We start from the raw sequence: 17,744 nt of genomic DNA, 5'->3' as shown, positions 1-17,744 counted from the left end.
TCCTTGACCTCAAAGAAATCATATTTGAGAGAGGAACACAAGGAATATAAGGAGGGGTGACCTAAGAAGTGTTTTGAAGAGTCACTAACTTACTGAACAGGGCCAAGTTGACAATCATTATAGCATAAATAGTGTTGATTTCATTACTGTTCTAGAGCTAGGGGGAGAGTCAAAGATATAGAGGCACCATGGCACATAGATGGTTGGAAAATGGGAACATAATAGATCTGAGTCTGCCTAGTTTTAAAGAACTCTTACCATTTTGGAGTTCTGAGATTCCTCAGAATGGCAATATAGGGTTGAAAGAGGACATATATGTATGTAATATATATAATATATATATATATATATATATATATATATATATATATATATATATAATAAGAGTGTGATAGTTAACTCTGGTTTTTAGATTTTTACAAGGGATTGGGGTTAGGTGACTTACCCAAGATCACACAGTTAGCCAATTATTAAGTGTCTGGGCCAGAATTTGAACTCAGATCCTCCTGACTCCAGGGCTTATACTGTAACCATCTAACTATCCCCAATATTATACTCTTAAATATTAGAGAGGACCTCTAAAAGTTTTTGTTTATATGGGTAATGACCATCAACATTTACCATATTAGAAATTAAAATGTCTTAATATTATGAAAATGGTTTTTACTTTAAGAACTCTATCAGAGGGTCTCAGGGATACCAATTTCTAGATCAAACTTTAAGAACCAACCTAAAGATGGTAGAGATTAAACTTGAACCAAGGTCTCCTGACTCCTAAATCAATATTCTTCCCACTATAGGCTAGCTCCACTTTTGATTCTCTTGTGTACCATTCCCATGTCATCAGTACTTCAGCACAGATCAGAAAAGGTAAGTCAGTAAATGTTTTTTGTAACGAAGGAAAGAAATAAATGTGCTAGTTACTGTGCTATGCACAAATATTATCTTATTTGATCTTCACAACAATCCTAGGTGCTAGGTGATGCAGTGAATAGAGTTCTGTTTATTTCTGTTTGTCTCAGTTCCTCATCTATAAAATGAACTGGAGAAGAAAATAACAAACCACTCTGGTATCTTTGCCAAAAAAACAAAACAACAACAGAACAAAAAAAAAACACAGGTTCGAAAATGAAAAAATATTATCAGGTCTTATTATTATCCTCCTTTTTATGGATGAGGAAACTGAGGCAGCCAGAGAATAAGTGACTTGCCTAGGGTTACACAACTAGTAAATACTGGAAGTCTAATTTGAAATTAGGTATTCTTGACTCTGGGCCCAGTTTTCTGTCCATTGTATCACCGAGCTGCTAAACTATTCCAAACTTATATCAGTTTTAGAATCCAAAATAAAATCATCTTGTTCAAAGTTTTTATGACTTGTCATTTCACTTACATTTCCTACAACTTTCATACATATTTAGATAGATAGATAGATAGATAGATAGACAGACAGACAGACAGACAGACAGACAGACAGACAGACAGATAGATAGATAGATAGATAGATAGATAGATGGAGAAGGGGGGTATATGGATATATAGATATATAGATATAGATATCGATATCTGTCTCCCCCATCTATATATTTTGTAATATAATGAAAGTATCTCCTTATTGATCCTTGAATAAAATATTTCTTCTCCTGACTCTGAGTATTTTTCACATACTCTTCCCCTTACCTGAAATTCTCTCCCTTCTCATCTCTGAGTATTGCCTTCCTTGTCTCACTTCAAGTCCCAGATAAAAATCCTGCCTTGTGCAGGTAAAGCTTTACTTATCCTTCTTAATTCTAGTGCTTCCCTCTAGCAATTATTTACAATTTATCCTATATATAGTTTGTTTGTATATAATTGTTTACGTCTCTCCCAAGAGACTATGAATTTCTTGAAAAAGAGACCATGAATCTTTCTTTGTAAACTTTTAATGTATGCTTATTGAATGATTGAGCTGGGTCTTAAATTTAGTCTCTTTCCACTAGACTCTCTCAGGACCTGGTTTTTTAGTATCTCAGAACACCTCTCTATTTTGCCTGAGACAGGGTTATCTACCAAAGTTACCCATAAAAATGAAGCTAGATGGAGAAAGTCATTACCACTTTAGAAAGACAAGAGTAAGTTCCCAAAGGAAACGAATCTAAAGCAATTATTCAATGAAATCTTATTTATTCAAAATATAAGCAGCACATAAATATGATATTTGGTCATCATGATATTATGAAACAAAAGATGATAAGATACAACCTGACCACCCTGTACCACTACCTGACCCCTACCCCTGTATATTTCAGTCCTAAAATCCTACTTAGACCAGGAAAAGGAGTGATCGCTCTCTTTGCTCCTGTCAATTACAACTACTTCCTCGGTAACTAGCACTCAATTAATCTCTTTTCTCTTTTGAGGTTTTCTCTATCTGGCTATATTACCAGTTCACAATCTTTTGTGCTGTACTCTACCAGTCTCCCTCCAATCTAAAAAAAATCTGTACTAATTTCAGTCTTTGTTATCAAAACTAATTGGTAATTCGTCTTCCAATTATAAAAACTTCTCAATTTCCAGGACCATCACCTGTAGAGGGCCAGCCCCTAGGAGTAATATTCACATATCCTTGGTGGCTTTGTCCATCAAAGGTATGTATGAATTATTGCACACTGTATGGATCCAATGACTCACCAATGAACCCTGACCTAGGATAATCTGTGGCTTCCAAGGTGGTTGCAAAAGGTTTAACTGATAGAGAAGTATGCAGATTTCTAAGAACAAATGTAAATTTACCCAGGAAATTGTGAAACTGGCTCTCCTTTAACCTGAGATAAGTTTTTGCTATGAAAAATCTGAGTTTTGAGAAATAAAGTTGGTAGATTTTCACTTCCTACCCTTTCGTGTTTGGGTATGTTTTTTTTTACCAACCTGACTCTCAGAAATTCATGTCCAGACCCACACCAGAGTTATTGTGGACTATAGCTGGTGCCTGACCAGGGACTGATGGACAGATGGACTGATGGTTGGACAGACGGTAGGACCTGAAGGGGAATCAATCTTGAAAGGAAAGATAAAGTCTGGACACCTGTGGGTCAAAAGAGCACTCATAAAGAGACAGCAGGCAATTAAGGTAAATATGTTTTTTTCATCAGGTCTAAAACAGAGAGCCTTAAAAAGTGACAGGGACAGTCTAATGATAGAGGACATTATTTGAAAGTGCTAAAGCAGATAGTTAAAGAAAGAGTCTTGCTAATAAAACAAAACAAGTGGAAGAATTTATTGAATGAATACAAAAATGTTGTCCTTGGTTTCCAGAAGAAGGAGTACTAAGTACTGGGAAATGGGAAACCAGAGGAAACAGATTAGTGAACATTTTAAACAGGAAGGTCAAGAAGGATTTCCTATAGGAGTCTTTTCATTGAGAAATATCTTAAAAATCTGCCTGACTCCACCTGGAGATGCTCCTTTGGCTCAGAGTATATTAAAAGTTGATATAGATTTTAAAACTATTCAACAGAAAGATAAGACTAAAAAAGAGTGGTGGCATTTACCTCCAGGGACACCTCCAGACCTGAGCCTGCCTCAGGGTGGAGGGAAGGGTGTGGAGGCCAAGACCACAGGGCAGTACCTTCCCAGGAGAATACTCCTCCTGCCTCCTGCTTTAGTAACTTGTACCAGAGAATCTCTGAGATGCTGGACCCCACCCAATCAGGCTGCCACCAGAAGCTGCTGATCCTGGGTTTCAGGTGCTGGAGGCTCCCAGCCAGCTCCACCTTCTCCTAATTTTAATAACCCACATTCTGCTCCTTTATGGTCTAAAGAAGAAAACACTAACAGAGATAAAGGAAATATAAAAGCTACTCAACAGGCAATGGTTAAAAGAGAGGAGATTGCATGGGACATGAGAGAGTTATTGCTCTCTTTTCTCATACTTGAGAGACTTGATCCAAAGATTCCAGGGACTGTTTTGAGAGAATACAATAATTTAGATTTTAAAACATTTAAAGAATTAAAATCAGCAACAAGCAATAACCCATATGTTTTAACTATGATAGAAATATTAGCTCAACAAATATTAGCCCCAGAAGACTGGACCACAATAGCAAAAACTACTCTTATACCAGGAGATTACTTAATATGGAAAACTAAAATTTTTGAGATTTGTACTAGTCAGGCTAAAAGAAATGAAGCAGCAGGGTTAAGAATAGCATTTGAAATGCTCTCTAGCATTGGCCCATGGGCAAGAGTAGATAATCAAATTGGGTATAGTTTACAGGCACATGAACAGGCATGGCTAAAATTGCCTGAAAAAGGAGACAATGGGTGTGAGATCAGACAGCTTGAGGTTTGCTTATCTATATCTTGAAGTTAACTGAGAGAGGAATTTAAAAAAAGCACTAGATAAGAGAGAAAGAATTGCTTCATGAAGTCAATAAAATAAAATAAAATAAAATAAAATAAAATGTTAAAACAATGTTACAAAAGCAAATTTAAGTTTTAGAAACAGAAAAGTGACTGTGATTTTTTGCAGATGAGAAAGGTACGTGATAAATAATCACAAAAAATACTACTCAATTTTATAAAGTTAAGATAATCAGGTTCATTTTAAAATATGCAATTTGATTATTAGGAAAAATAATGGGACAATTGAGAATTAAAAAAAAAAAAAGACTCCTCTCCCAGAAAAGATTTAGGGCTGTTGAAGTTATTTGGTTTACTTTAAGCTGAAGGGAGACAGGGGGGATAATTCCAATTATGATGAGGGATTTTTGAGTGACTGTTTGCCTTCTCAAAAGTTATAGTTATTTTTAGTTAAAATCAAGGTGTCAGATATCAAAACCTTTGAATGGAAAAATGTATTGTGAAAAATGGAATGTTTAAAGGGACCCTCTAGTGTGAGAGCAGAGTGGGATCTCCCTGGATTTGGGGGGCCTCTCTGGTTCTAAATGCTCTGACTCCATTTATGTGTTTATATGTGTTTGCTTTAAAATACAGGCAGAAAGAAGCTCTCAGTTGTCTCTCAGGCCTGTTGTTCTCGTGTTCTGATTGGCCGATCTTCTTTCAAAATTAAATCTTTTTTTCCCAAAACTCATGATTGGCACCAAAAAAGGAGATTTTCCTGAGAATCATGTTTTTGGAGGAAAAGGGGATTCTATTATTTTCTCTTATTTTCTAGTGTCTCTTTTGTGGTTTGATAGACTAATAGAATTTTATTTACTAATTTGGTAAATTATATTTATAAGGGACCTAGGAGAAATTGAAATTGTCCTTAAAATTATTTTTTGAACTAGTCATAATTAGCATGTTAAATATATATACATATACATATATATATATACATATATATAATTTTGGGGGTGAACAAGGAATGATAAACAGTAAAGGACAGTAAAGGTAAATAATTAGTTCATACTATCTTGATATCTCAAAATGTGAGGAATCTCTAATTCTCAGAATATTATCTTGTCAGTGAGGACAGAAAACTCTTTTAAGTTAGAGCATTGAGAAGTTAGAATAGCACTGATACAGATAAGAAGGATTTGCAAACTTTTCTATTTTGAAAAGGAAAATAATTTAAGGTAATATTGAGAATGAGTTTGGAATTTATCAGATTATTAAGAGAACTTTAAAGAAAATCTTGTAATCATAAAAAGGGATTTTAGAAACATCTTGTCTCAAGAAATTTTTTAAGTATTACAGAATTTTAGGGAGTAAAGGAAATATACATTAAATTGAAATATGGTGTGTATAACTAGTAAACTTTGTATAAGAACAGATTCAGACAATTTTTTGAAATTTTAATATTGTGTTACAGTAACAAACAATGGATGAATTGAAGTATCATCCATCACCTTTGTAAAGATTTGTTATGAGAATATCAGAGAATACCTTGCCAATAAGGTTACATTTCTCAAGGTCTTTTGGCTCACAGAGATTGTGAAAAGCTGTGCTCTTCCACCTAGTGTTTCTTATAACCCTAGCATTGGTAAAAGTTTTACATTGAATTTTTTGAAATTGTATATAAATATATACATATATATATATATATATATATATATATATATATACTACATTGGATTTTTTGAAATTATATATATATATATAAAAATAAATTCATAGAATCTTATTTTATTTTTGAAAATAGGAGTGTATTTGAACAAGAGGAAAATAAGCTTATAAAACAGATATGTGAAAGAAATATATGTATAACATATTTAGTTGTAAGATTAAGTTTAAGAGAATGAGATGTCATAATGGAAACATTATGTTTCATGTAAGTTAAGAATTTAATGTTTAAATTTAAAGAAGCAAAAATGATAAACTTAGAAGAAGTTGCTTAACTTCAATTATTTCCAGTAATACTGAATAACTGTGAGAGACTTTGAAAAATGATTGGGAGACTGAAAATTATGTAACCAATAGTTAGGTAATTTACTGATGAGCAAGATGTTAAAATATGATCTGGTTTTATCAATATAAGCTGTTTTGCTGTAATGATGTCAAAGCCTCAAGTTAATTGTTGACTGCTCTGTAGAGGTAATGAGGAAAAATATTTGGAGTTATGACACTCTAGGTTTCCTGAAATTTTTAAACAGTGTGATGGACCTTATTCTAGACCTGTAGGTGCAATTAAAAATTTTTTTACAAACTTTTTTAATCAAAAGAATGAATTATATGCCTAATTAATGTTATCAATAGAACAGTCACAAACACTTAACACTTTTATAGATAATAAGTACAGTTATCATATGGTCAGATACATAGAAACAGCTTTTATTAAAAATAGCACTGATAAAGAATTATATCAACTCTTTAAAGAATTACAAGAAGTTGGGGGCAGCTAGGTGGCACAGTGTATAGAGCACCAACCCTGGAGTCAGGAGAACCTGAATTCAAATCAAGCCTCAGACACATAATAACTCCCTAGCTGTATGGCCTTGGGCAAGCCGCTTAACCCCATTGCCTTGAAAAAAAAAAGAGTTACAAGAAGTTCTAAGAGATAGATATAATCCTTTTTCTTTTTGAATACATACATTTTCACCCTGGATTGCCTGGACCCATATATGAAGGCAATCAAAGGCTGGTCAATGAACCCTTTCACTTCTTACAAGCTTAGCAGAAGAGCAAACTAGGCAGTGTCACAAAAAATTTCACTAGAATGCCTCTTTATTAAGGAAAGACTTCAAAATCACCAGAGAGTACGCACAGAATACGGTAATATCCTGTCAACTATGCATTCCATATTTACCTACCCCTTCAAATTATTCTAAGAATCCTAGAGACCAAAGTTCCTAATGAATTGTGGAAGATGGATGTGACTCATTCTGCACTTTTTGAAAAATGAAATTCATTCATGTTACTGTAAATACATTTAGTTCATATACAATGACAACAGCACAAAGTTCATAGGCCACACAAGGTGTGATTGATCATTTATTCCATTGTTTTGCTATTGCGGGGATACCAAAATCCACAAAAACAGATAATGACCCTAGATATACTTCTATGGCATTTAAACAATTCTGTCTATATTACAATATAAAACATATTACAGGTATTCCCTATAACCCCACTGGTCAAGCTTTAGTAGAAAGAAAAGATAAAGATCTTAAGAGATTTCTGGAAGTACAAAAGAAGGGGGGATATATAGAGACAAAGGGGAGACAAGGAAGGAGAGTAAATCTTGTCTTATATACCATGAATTTTTTAACATTGAATGATAAACATTTAGCATCTGCAGAAAGATTTTTTTTGCAAGGCAATGAGGTTAAGTGACTTGCCCAAGGTCATACAGCTAGGTAATTATTAAGTGTCTGAAGTCAGATTTGAACTCAGATACTCCTGACTCCAGGCCCGGTGTTCTATCCACTGCGCCACCTAGCTGCCCACCCCCAGAAAGATTTTTTTTGAGGATATGCAACATGAAGAGAAGGGCATGGTCATGTGGAAGGATCCTAAGGCATCGACAATGAAAATGACTGAATACATTATTAACCTGGGGTTGAAGGTATGCTTCTGTTTTGTCCACACATGGAGAAACTGTCTGGGTACCAGAAAGAAACATCAGACCATGCAGACTAGATGAATTAAGTAATACAGAACGTGAATAACTTATACTTAAGAAATTGAAAAAGAAAAGATGAGAGGAGAATACATCATGGACTTATGGGACAATTTATGACTGGTGAACAATTTGAGAACTGTAAAAGGAATTGGATATTGGACTTAAGGTCAAAACCCTCCATGGGTCACTGCTCTACAATGGGGAGAGAGTATGGCTGAAATTGTATTAATTGGGGAAGCTGCAGATTATTTAGGATTTAACAAAGTTCCTACTGGAGATATCAAGAGATGCTGAGAAGAAAATTTAGGCATAAATTTTCTAGTTTAAATACTGTGACACCTATGTGTTTTTTGAACCATGTGTTAAATTAAGTAAAACTAATCATTCAACTCATCCAAATATTTATAACAGGGCAGCATTTTAGGACTTTAGAAATATTAGGAATTCCATTTGTATAAAGTACTGAAGGTAGAAAGATATCTCCTACAGAATCTCCTTGTTTAAATTTACATGCTTGGGATTTCAAAAATGATTGTTTTCCACCCTGGGTTACCTGTCATAGCCCTGATAGAAGAATTTATGATCATTCTATTTTGCTACCAGTGTGGAATTCGGTATAATTATATAATTATATACCCAGAAATAGGGTTAGCTAATTCAGAGATATGGAAGGCTATGGTAGCTATAGATGAGATAAGGTATCTACAAAGACATTGGACAAAATGTCTTATGCAAAAAAGAAATTGTCTGTGACTGCATGCACAGGACCAGATATTGCCTTCATGATAGTATCTTTCAAAGATGTCAATATTATTAGAGCAAAAGGGGGGTATAATTTTAACTGTTATAATTGTACTATTTGAGCATGTATAAATAAGGAAGTGATGGATGATAATGTTGTTTTCATGATAAAACAACCAAAATTTGCTATGTTCCCCACCAAGGTAGAAGACTGGTATGTCTCCTACTGATGAGTTCTTAGAAAAAAAAATTAAAGAGAATTAGGTAGAAGAGATGTGTTAGTTGCATTGTGTTTAGAATATTAAGTATCATAGCAGCAATTATAGCAGCTGTTTTGGTGACTATTTCTGTACAAGTAAGGAATAAAGAAAAAATGGAAGCTAAATATATTCAAGAATTATCAGAAAATGCTCAGGAAATAATTAATGAATATCTTTATCATTTGATTAATGCATTACAAACCTCTGTAATGAACACAAGGGATAATAGCAAAGTGATTATAGATTTTCTGCTATTTGCATTACTCCTTTAAAATATAATACTTCACTTATTCCATGGGATAATATAAAAAGTTATTTGAATGGAATATGGTATAATGATTCTATAACTATAGATATGAATCAATTGCATAAAATTGTTAATCATATTGCATTGGCACCTGGAATGGAAATGGACTCAGGTATTGATAATTTGTTTAACTTTGTTAAAATGCTTCATCTTTTTCATTTTATGAGCCTATTAGTGAGCATGCTTCCTGGTATTTTTGCATTATTATTGATATTGTGTATTATTCCCATTTGTCTTTAACAGCTTTTGTCACTGGGACAAAACATAGATGTCCTAACACACTGCCTAAAGCTTCAGCATACCTAAGAAGTGGAAATTTGTAGAGGGCCAGTCCCTGGGAACGATATTCACATATCCTTGGTGACTTTTTCTGTCAAAGGTATGTATGGATTACTGCACATTATATGGATCCAATGGCTCATCTGTGAACCCTGACCTGGGATAATCTGTGGCTCCCAGGGTGGTTGTAAAAGGGTTTTATGATAGAGAAGTATGCATATTTCTAAGAGAAAATATTGTAAATTTACCCAGGAAATTGTGAAACTGGCTCTCCTTTAATCTGAGATAAGTTTTTGCTATAAAAAGTCTGAGTTTCAAGAAATAAAGTTGGTAGATTTTCACTTTCCAACCTTTCATGTTGGGGTATGATTTTTACCCAACCTGACTCTCGGAAGTTCATGTTCAGACCCATGGACTATTGTGGGCTATACCTACCATCAAGTATAACTTAAATCTCACCATCACTCACTTAACTCAATGATCTTCAATACTCAATAAATATTGACACAATAATTTGCGATCTTAAGACTTAAAGGTGACTCCCTGCTCTAAACACCCACAGTGTGAGCATGAGTCACTTCTACAATATCTCTGAGTATCCAAGTTCTGTTTAAATATCTTGTGTGACACTATGTTATAGGGATAAGGGGATGTTCATTTTCAGTCTATCTCAGTTATTAGAAAAGTTTTTTATTGAACTGAGTTTTCTGAATCTTCCATTTAACTTTCACCTTGATGATTCTGGTTCTGCCCTGCAGAGTCATGAAAAACTTGTCTAATCCTTTTACACAAACTGCCAAAAATACCTCTCTTCAAATATTTGAAAACAATTTTTTCATATTCCAACCCCACCCCACAAAAATCTTCTCATCTTTTCACAGCTCCCTATCTACAATAGCCCTATTTCCTATGATCCTGGAAAAATGTAATAGAAATAGAATCTTATATACTGTTGTTGGAAAATCACAGAAGGTAACATTTTGGCATTTCTCTACCTTTGCCTGAAGGAGAGAGTGAATTCAAAATTCTTTTTTCTTTGGGGTGAATCATAAAAATATTAACATAATATATTTAGGGCCCCTATCCTAATAAATAGTTTGAAGCATAGCAGAGCTTTTGAGATTCTTCAAGTCAGAATAGATATAAGGAAATACAGGGTGACCATTTTCTACCTATGGTATCTATCTTTTCATTTCTATGGTTTGAAGAATTGAGAGTATTCCTGTTGAGCAGTAGTTGTAAGGAATTTACCAAAAGGTGTTAATTTTCTGAGCTTTAGTGACAAGTACCTGGCAGTTCCCCCTAGGCTCACACAAATACTCACATGGATGTTTTCTTCATCTTAAGTAAGGTCCCCTTGCTACTAACTCCAACAAGGACTCAGCAGGACAGACTGCATGCAGAATGCCAACAGAATATAGTTTCCATAGAATAGTGCAGAGGAAAAAAGATCTGCCCTCTCTGGTAGCTCACTACAACCTCTGGCAAGCTTAGTAGCTATACCCCTTCTTAATGTGCTTGCTCAGGTTATTCTGTGTTGTCAGATTTGAATCTCATCACATTTTAGCTAATTCCTTATTGCACACTTAACATTATTTGTCCCTTATTACTATGCAAACTCTTTGAGGGCAAGGTTAGTGTTCCTTTGTACCCCTGCCAAACAACCAGTATTTTTTAGTAGAAAGAGCATTGTATTGAAAGTCCCTAGTAGGTTCATTTCCAATGCTAATTCTATTTTTAGGCAAGTCAGAGTGATATAACAGATAGAATACTGGATTTAGAGTTAGAAGATGTCACCTCAAATCTTAGTTTGACTCACTGGAACTCAGTTTTCTCATTAATAAAGTGAGTATGAAGGGTCATCTCCAGTCATCCTGATTCATATCTGGCTATTGGATGCAGATGGCTCTGGAGGAAAAAGTGAGACTGGTGACTTAGCACAGAACCACTTCACTCAAATCCAATTCATGTGTTGCTATGATATCACCTCCTTGATGTCATGGTCTTCTTCAAAATTGAAGAACAAAAATCACCATCATCAGTAAAGTGATAGGGTTGGACATAATGATTTCTAAAGTTCTTCAAGGTATCTGTGATCCTACAAATTCAAGGAAAACTTTGAAAACAAAAGCTATAGTTTTATTCACAAACAACAACAGCAACCCAATTCATTCCAAATAAAGAAAAGATACAGAAAACATTCACAGAGACTTGGAACAGCTTTCTAAAATACAAGGAAAGGAACACATTTGAAAATCCAGCTGGAGGAATCACATCTTTTCACTAAGCTTGATGCAGAATTTTTTTGTTCAGGGGACATTATAAGAGTGACATTTCAGTCTTTTATAAAATGTATCTGGAGCTGTATGATCCCAACCAGGAATTAACTGTAGTCCCCAGCAAGCAAAATCCAGTCACAGAGCACATGTTATACATTGAAAGAACAAGTTGCCATGACCTACTTGTAATGACCTGGCTGGGTGCTGCTGTTCTCCTTGGCAGGTTCAATGGCCATTTACTTTCTTGCTTTGTTCCAAGCTGGAAAACCCTAGACTGAGGCACTTTTCTTGGAGTAATCAAGCGTCTTCTAGCCTTCACTCCCATTCCTGCCAAGGGAGAACTTGACTGAAAAAGAGTGGCACCAACACCCACTTCCACCCCCATTCTTCCCAATTCTGGGAGAATTGGGTCATCCCCACTCTGGCTCTGATCACCAGTAACACATTCACACTATGACTGGTTTCTCTTAATTAGTTCAGCAATTCTGCCGACTGCTCTTAGAAAGGTAACTGTCTGTATCCATCCTGTGTGGGTCTATGGGGAGCAGTTTCACAACTGGTCGTCTTGCAGACTGGACACTTTTAAAGTGGAGGGCTTTATGCTTAGTCTGGAGGAATTGCCTGGGACATACAGCTGACAACCAAAACAAATGAGTGAGCTGATCAGACAATGAGTCTGTGGATTCTTCTTGCTTTGTCTTTTAACAGTATTCATAAAAGATATCTTCCTGCTATCCTCATTCACAAAGCTAGACAAAAAAGAATATCACAGACAACAAAATGTGAATAAACAGCAACACTGATTATGGAAAGAGTGGAAAGAATTTTGGAATTGGGAATAAGAGGATTTTGCTTATAATTCTAGCTCTACTCTTAAAATACTATTACCTGTATGATCTTGGGCAAGTCATTTAATTAATCTATATGTGGTTTCGTTTTCCCATCTGCAATATAAAGAGAATTTACTAGATTTTCTCTAAATAATCCCTTTTAAAATCAAGAATCCTCTAATCCTATGATACTCAAGTTTGTTTCATGGAATTTGTCATTTCCTTCAAAGTTCAGCTCATGTACCACCTACGACAAAAATACTTTCTGAATCTTGCTCTCTTTGTCAGTGCTTCTCTCCTTAAAGATACCTTTCCTTTTCTTTGTTCACACATATACACATACACACACACACACACACACACACACACACACACACACCATATTACTCACATCCCACTCAATACCTTTAATTTAGCATTTGTCTTTGAGGTATATCTTCTCTCTTCAATTCCTCAATCTGGATCCATTCTTTAAGAGTTGGTACAAGTACTACTACCTCTATCCACAATAAAATTTTCCCTCTTTGGAAGCTTTTACACAGTTGAACACCCAGCATTACTTCACTGTTTTGTACTCATTGTCTTTTTACTCAATAGGATTATAAACTTTGCAAAAGCAGGGACCAATTCTGTTGATCTAGGACCCTATCAGGTCCTAATGCATGCACAATAAGTAGTTTTTGGTTGATTAATTAAACCACTCAGAAAGACACAGGGCAGTTTTCAATGCTACAGACTGAACTAAAGAAAAGACAAAAGCCTTGTCCATGTTTCTGTAGGAAACTCCAAAGTATATTTAATGATGAAGTTAATTAAGGCCATCCAAGCAGATCATCTTACCTGTTTTGTTAAGAGTCCCTGGGTTACTCTGAACTTGAATCTCGTTGGTCAAATGGAATCAAAAACAAAAACAAACAGACAAACAAGACAACTCCCTGGATGATTCAGACTGAAAACCTGCCTTAGCATTCATTCCCACTGGCACCATTACTTCCTGCCTTCAATTTGCATTCTGGGTCCTCAACAAATGCCAGGTCAGAACAAACTAGCCTCACAGCCAGCAAAAGATAAAGCTGAAATTGTCTCCAAATGGCAAAGCTATGGGTATTTCAGAAAAAATTGTGACCCTGGCTGAGGAACAGAGCATTTCAAGGTGAATTATGGACAATGAGAATGGATAAAGTTCCTCTTTTCTTTCTGAATAACCAAATGAAAAATTTTCATTTTCTAATTTTTTCCCAGTTTCTGATTTTCCATATTTCTCTTTTACCCTTCTTCTACTAAATTTGCAGTCATGCTTCAAGTTCTGAGAGAAATCATGTCATAACTGTGTAAGGTCAAGATTGTGTACCTCTTTGAATTCTCTAAAGCCATCAATGAAAGAACCTTGCCAAGGTTTTCTCAACTTCCACATAATCAGTAGGTTATAGGAATTCTCAGGGCCTGACACAATATTTCAAGTTGTTTTGGAGGTAAAGGGTCATTCTTAGGTGAAGGAAATTTATACATAGACAGAATGTCATATTTTTAAGTTAAAAACCAATTTTGCACATCATATAAAGTCAGTCCTTTTACTCCTATATAATTAACCCTATCCCCTTTTCCCCCTGTCCCAAGCACTTGTTCTAACTTTATTTTCTATTCTTAAAGTGAAAAGAAAAGCCCTTGCCCTATTATCTCAGCAAAAAGTCTTACCAAATATTTTACTGTTAAAAACAGGGATCATCTATTCCAAACTCACTTTTCTCCTCAACTCTCTACTTCACATCTCTTAAATAGCAAACCTGAAATCTGTACACTTCTGGAGTTTTTATGATATTTTATTTTTTCTAACTACATGTAAAAATAGTTTTCAAAATTGATTTTTTTGAAGATTTTGAGTTATACACTTCTACTTCCCTTCTTTCCCTCCCTCCTCCTTCCCCAAAATGGTGAGTAATCCGATATAGGTTATATATGTGCAATCATGTTTAACAATTCTCCATATTAGTCACTCTGTGAAAAAAAGAATCAGAACAAAAGAAAAAAACATGAGAAAGAAGAAAACAAAATTTTAAATGAAAATAGTATACTTTGGTCTACATTCAGACTTCATAGGTTATTTGATTTTTAACTCTTGATATGGATGACATTTTCCATCACAAGTCTTTTAGAATTGTCTTTGCTCATTCAACTGTTGAAAGAAGCTAAGTCTATCATAAATGATCATCATACAAGATTGATTTTAATGTGTACAATGTTCTCCTGGTTCTCTTCACTTCACTCAGCCTCAATTCAGGTAAGTCTTTCCAGGTTTTTCTGAAATCCATCTGCTCATTATTACTTTTAGAACAATAGAATTCTATCCCATTCATATACCTCAATTTGTTCAGCCATTCTCTGATGTTGGGCATCCCCTCCATTTCCAATTATTTGCTTCTACAAAAAGAGCTGCTATAAATATTTTTGGAAATGTCTTTCCCCCATTTTTATGATCTCCTTGGGATGCATATCTAGTAGTAGTAGTATTGCTGGATCAAAGGATATCTCCATTCCAACTCAGGGAAGAGGTAACCTTTCTACAAATGCCAATTCTTCTATTTGTGCCCTTCCTGATTCCTCTTGTACATTGCCCTTTCAATTATCTCCTCTATTTTCCTAATTTTCTATTACCTCTTAGCTCTTTCCTAACTGCTTATCAACATGTCCAATGTCCTCCACCCCCAAAAAAACTAAAAACAAGACAAAACAAAATGAAAAATAAAAACTTTTCAATATCCTTCCATCTTTTCAAACCACTGTCTATACTTGTTCCCTTGCATAGCCAAACTCTGCAGAGACAATATCTCTACTCTTTATCTCCTTTTTCAACTCTCACGCATATTTCAATCTCTTATCACCAGGTTTCTGACCTCACCTCATCACTCAACTGCAATTGCTCTCCAACAATGTTTAATTGACAAGTTTAATAACCATTCCTCAGTTGATCTTGTCTTTCTGCAGCTCATGACACTTTTAACCACCTCTGTCTTCCCAGGCATTCTTTCTTTCCTGATGTTTCAAAATACTACTCTTTCCTTATTCTCCTCCTATAGTGAGGAATAAATATGTTAACATAGAATGAGTAACTATTTTATTTTAAGTCTCCATTTTTATGACTAAGTAGTTTTCTGTTACAGGATAAGCATTTGACTAATAGGGTTTAGTGATGATCCAACTATCTCCCAAATTTGGTAGACAGCTATTAATAATCTGTGTCCCAGATTTGTTAAATAACTAGTAAAGGTTTATGTTCTCTCCCACCCAAATCTTGTCAGCAACCAAAAAAATACTTGCTAATGATGCTAGGTTTTATTAATATTTTCCTTTCATATTATATATTAAAGTAAGCCTTATCCAAGCAGAATTTAAATGTAATTTATAAAAACTCTTAGCCAGAACCATAATCACTCATTGGAAGTCCTAGCCACCAATCCACTCCTGAGTCGCAGGAGCTGAAAATATAATTGTCACCCTGTTCACTAAAAAATACCTCTGATTGAAAGGGACTTGCCAATTCCATATCTGTGGCAGACACTTAGGTGGGTAGAGTTCTTTGTCATGGGTTTATCAGGATTTTAGGAATCAGGTTGGTGTTTTGTTCCCGGAGGATTTAATGTATTGTTGAATAATCAATAAAGTTTGATTGAATACTTTGATGCCCCAAAGTCTCATTAGTTATATGTAGCCCTAATTAATACCATTAGGTTAATCTCTACTAGCAGCTCAAATAATGAATTGGCTTTCCATTTGCAAGATGCATTGTACTTCTTATATTCCAGGGCACTTTTCAATCTCCTTTGTTGAATCATTGATTCATGTTCCATTTCAATTGAAACATGTTAGTATACTTGAATTATAAATATCTAATGAGAGATCAAATAGTAAAGGAAAGAGTCTTAGGAACTTGTTTCCTCTGAGGTCATATAACTTCTCTGAGGAACAGGTTTGATCCTAGCATTTTTTATTTTCTTGTTGTTGTAATGGTGATGATGGTGGTAGTGGTAGTGGTGGTGATGGTGGTGGTAGTGGTGGTGGTGGTGGTTGCTGTTAATTGCTATTTCTATTTCTACAGGAAGCTTTCCTTGATCACTCTTAATACTACTGTCCATTTTCTGTTGTTTTTTCAATGAAACTAAGATGTAATTTGCTTGTACACAGTTGTTTCATTGTTGTTTCTGCAGTAAGCTATGATAGTCTTTTTTTAATTGATATTTTATTTCATTTTTCTAATTACATGTTACAAAAGTTTTTCAATATTCATCCACATATATGCATATTTTTAAGTTCCCTAATTTCCTTCTACCTTCCCTTCCCAATCCCCTCCCCTCAGCAGTAGTCAGGTGAATATTTTATATACACAATTATGTTTAACATGTTTGCAGATTAGTCTTTTTTTAGTATGACAAATTAAGATTAAGGGAAAAGAAAGAAAGCCATGAGATTGGAAAGAAATACATAAGAGAATTTTTTTTAATGAATGTAGTGTTCATTCAGATTCTGTAAAGTTTTCTTCACTTTGTTTTGTTTTGTTTGTTCCTTTGCACGGCCATAGCATTATCCATAAGTCTCCTAGGGTTGTCCTAGCTCTCTGAAATGCAGAGATGAGTTGTATGCATCAAGGATGATCAACTCACAAAGTTGTCATTAATGTGTACAATGTACTCTTCATTCTGTTCCCTTCACTCAGCATCAGCTCTTGTAATTCATTCCATGCTTCTCTAGAGTCTGACCATTCATGTTTTCTTATAGAACAATAGTATTCCATAAGATTCATATTCCATAACTTGTTCAGCCATTTCCCAGTTGATGGACATCCCTTTGATTTTCAATTATTTGCCATACAGAAATAGCTACTATTGAATATTCTGGGCATTGGAATTACTGAGTCAAAGGGTGTGATCAATTTTATTGCTCTTTGGGCATATTTCCATATTGCTTTCCAGTATTGTTACATAAGTTCACAATTCTACCATCAATGCATTA

The sequence above is a fragment of the Macrotis lagotis genome, chromosome 8 (assembly GCF_037893015.1).
Source record: "Macrotis lagotis isolate mMagLag1 chromosome 8, bilby.v1.9.chrom.fasta, whole genome shotgun sequence".
NCBI lineage: Eukaryota > Metazoa > Chordata > Mammalia > Peramelemorphia > Peramelidae > Macrotis > Macrotis lagotis.
This window is presented reverse-complemented; position numbering follows the sequence as displayed.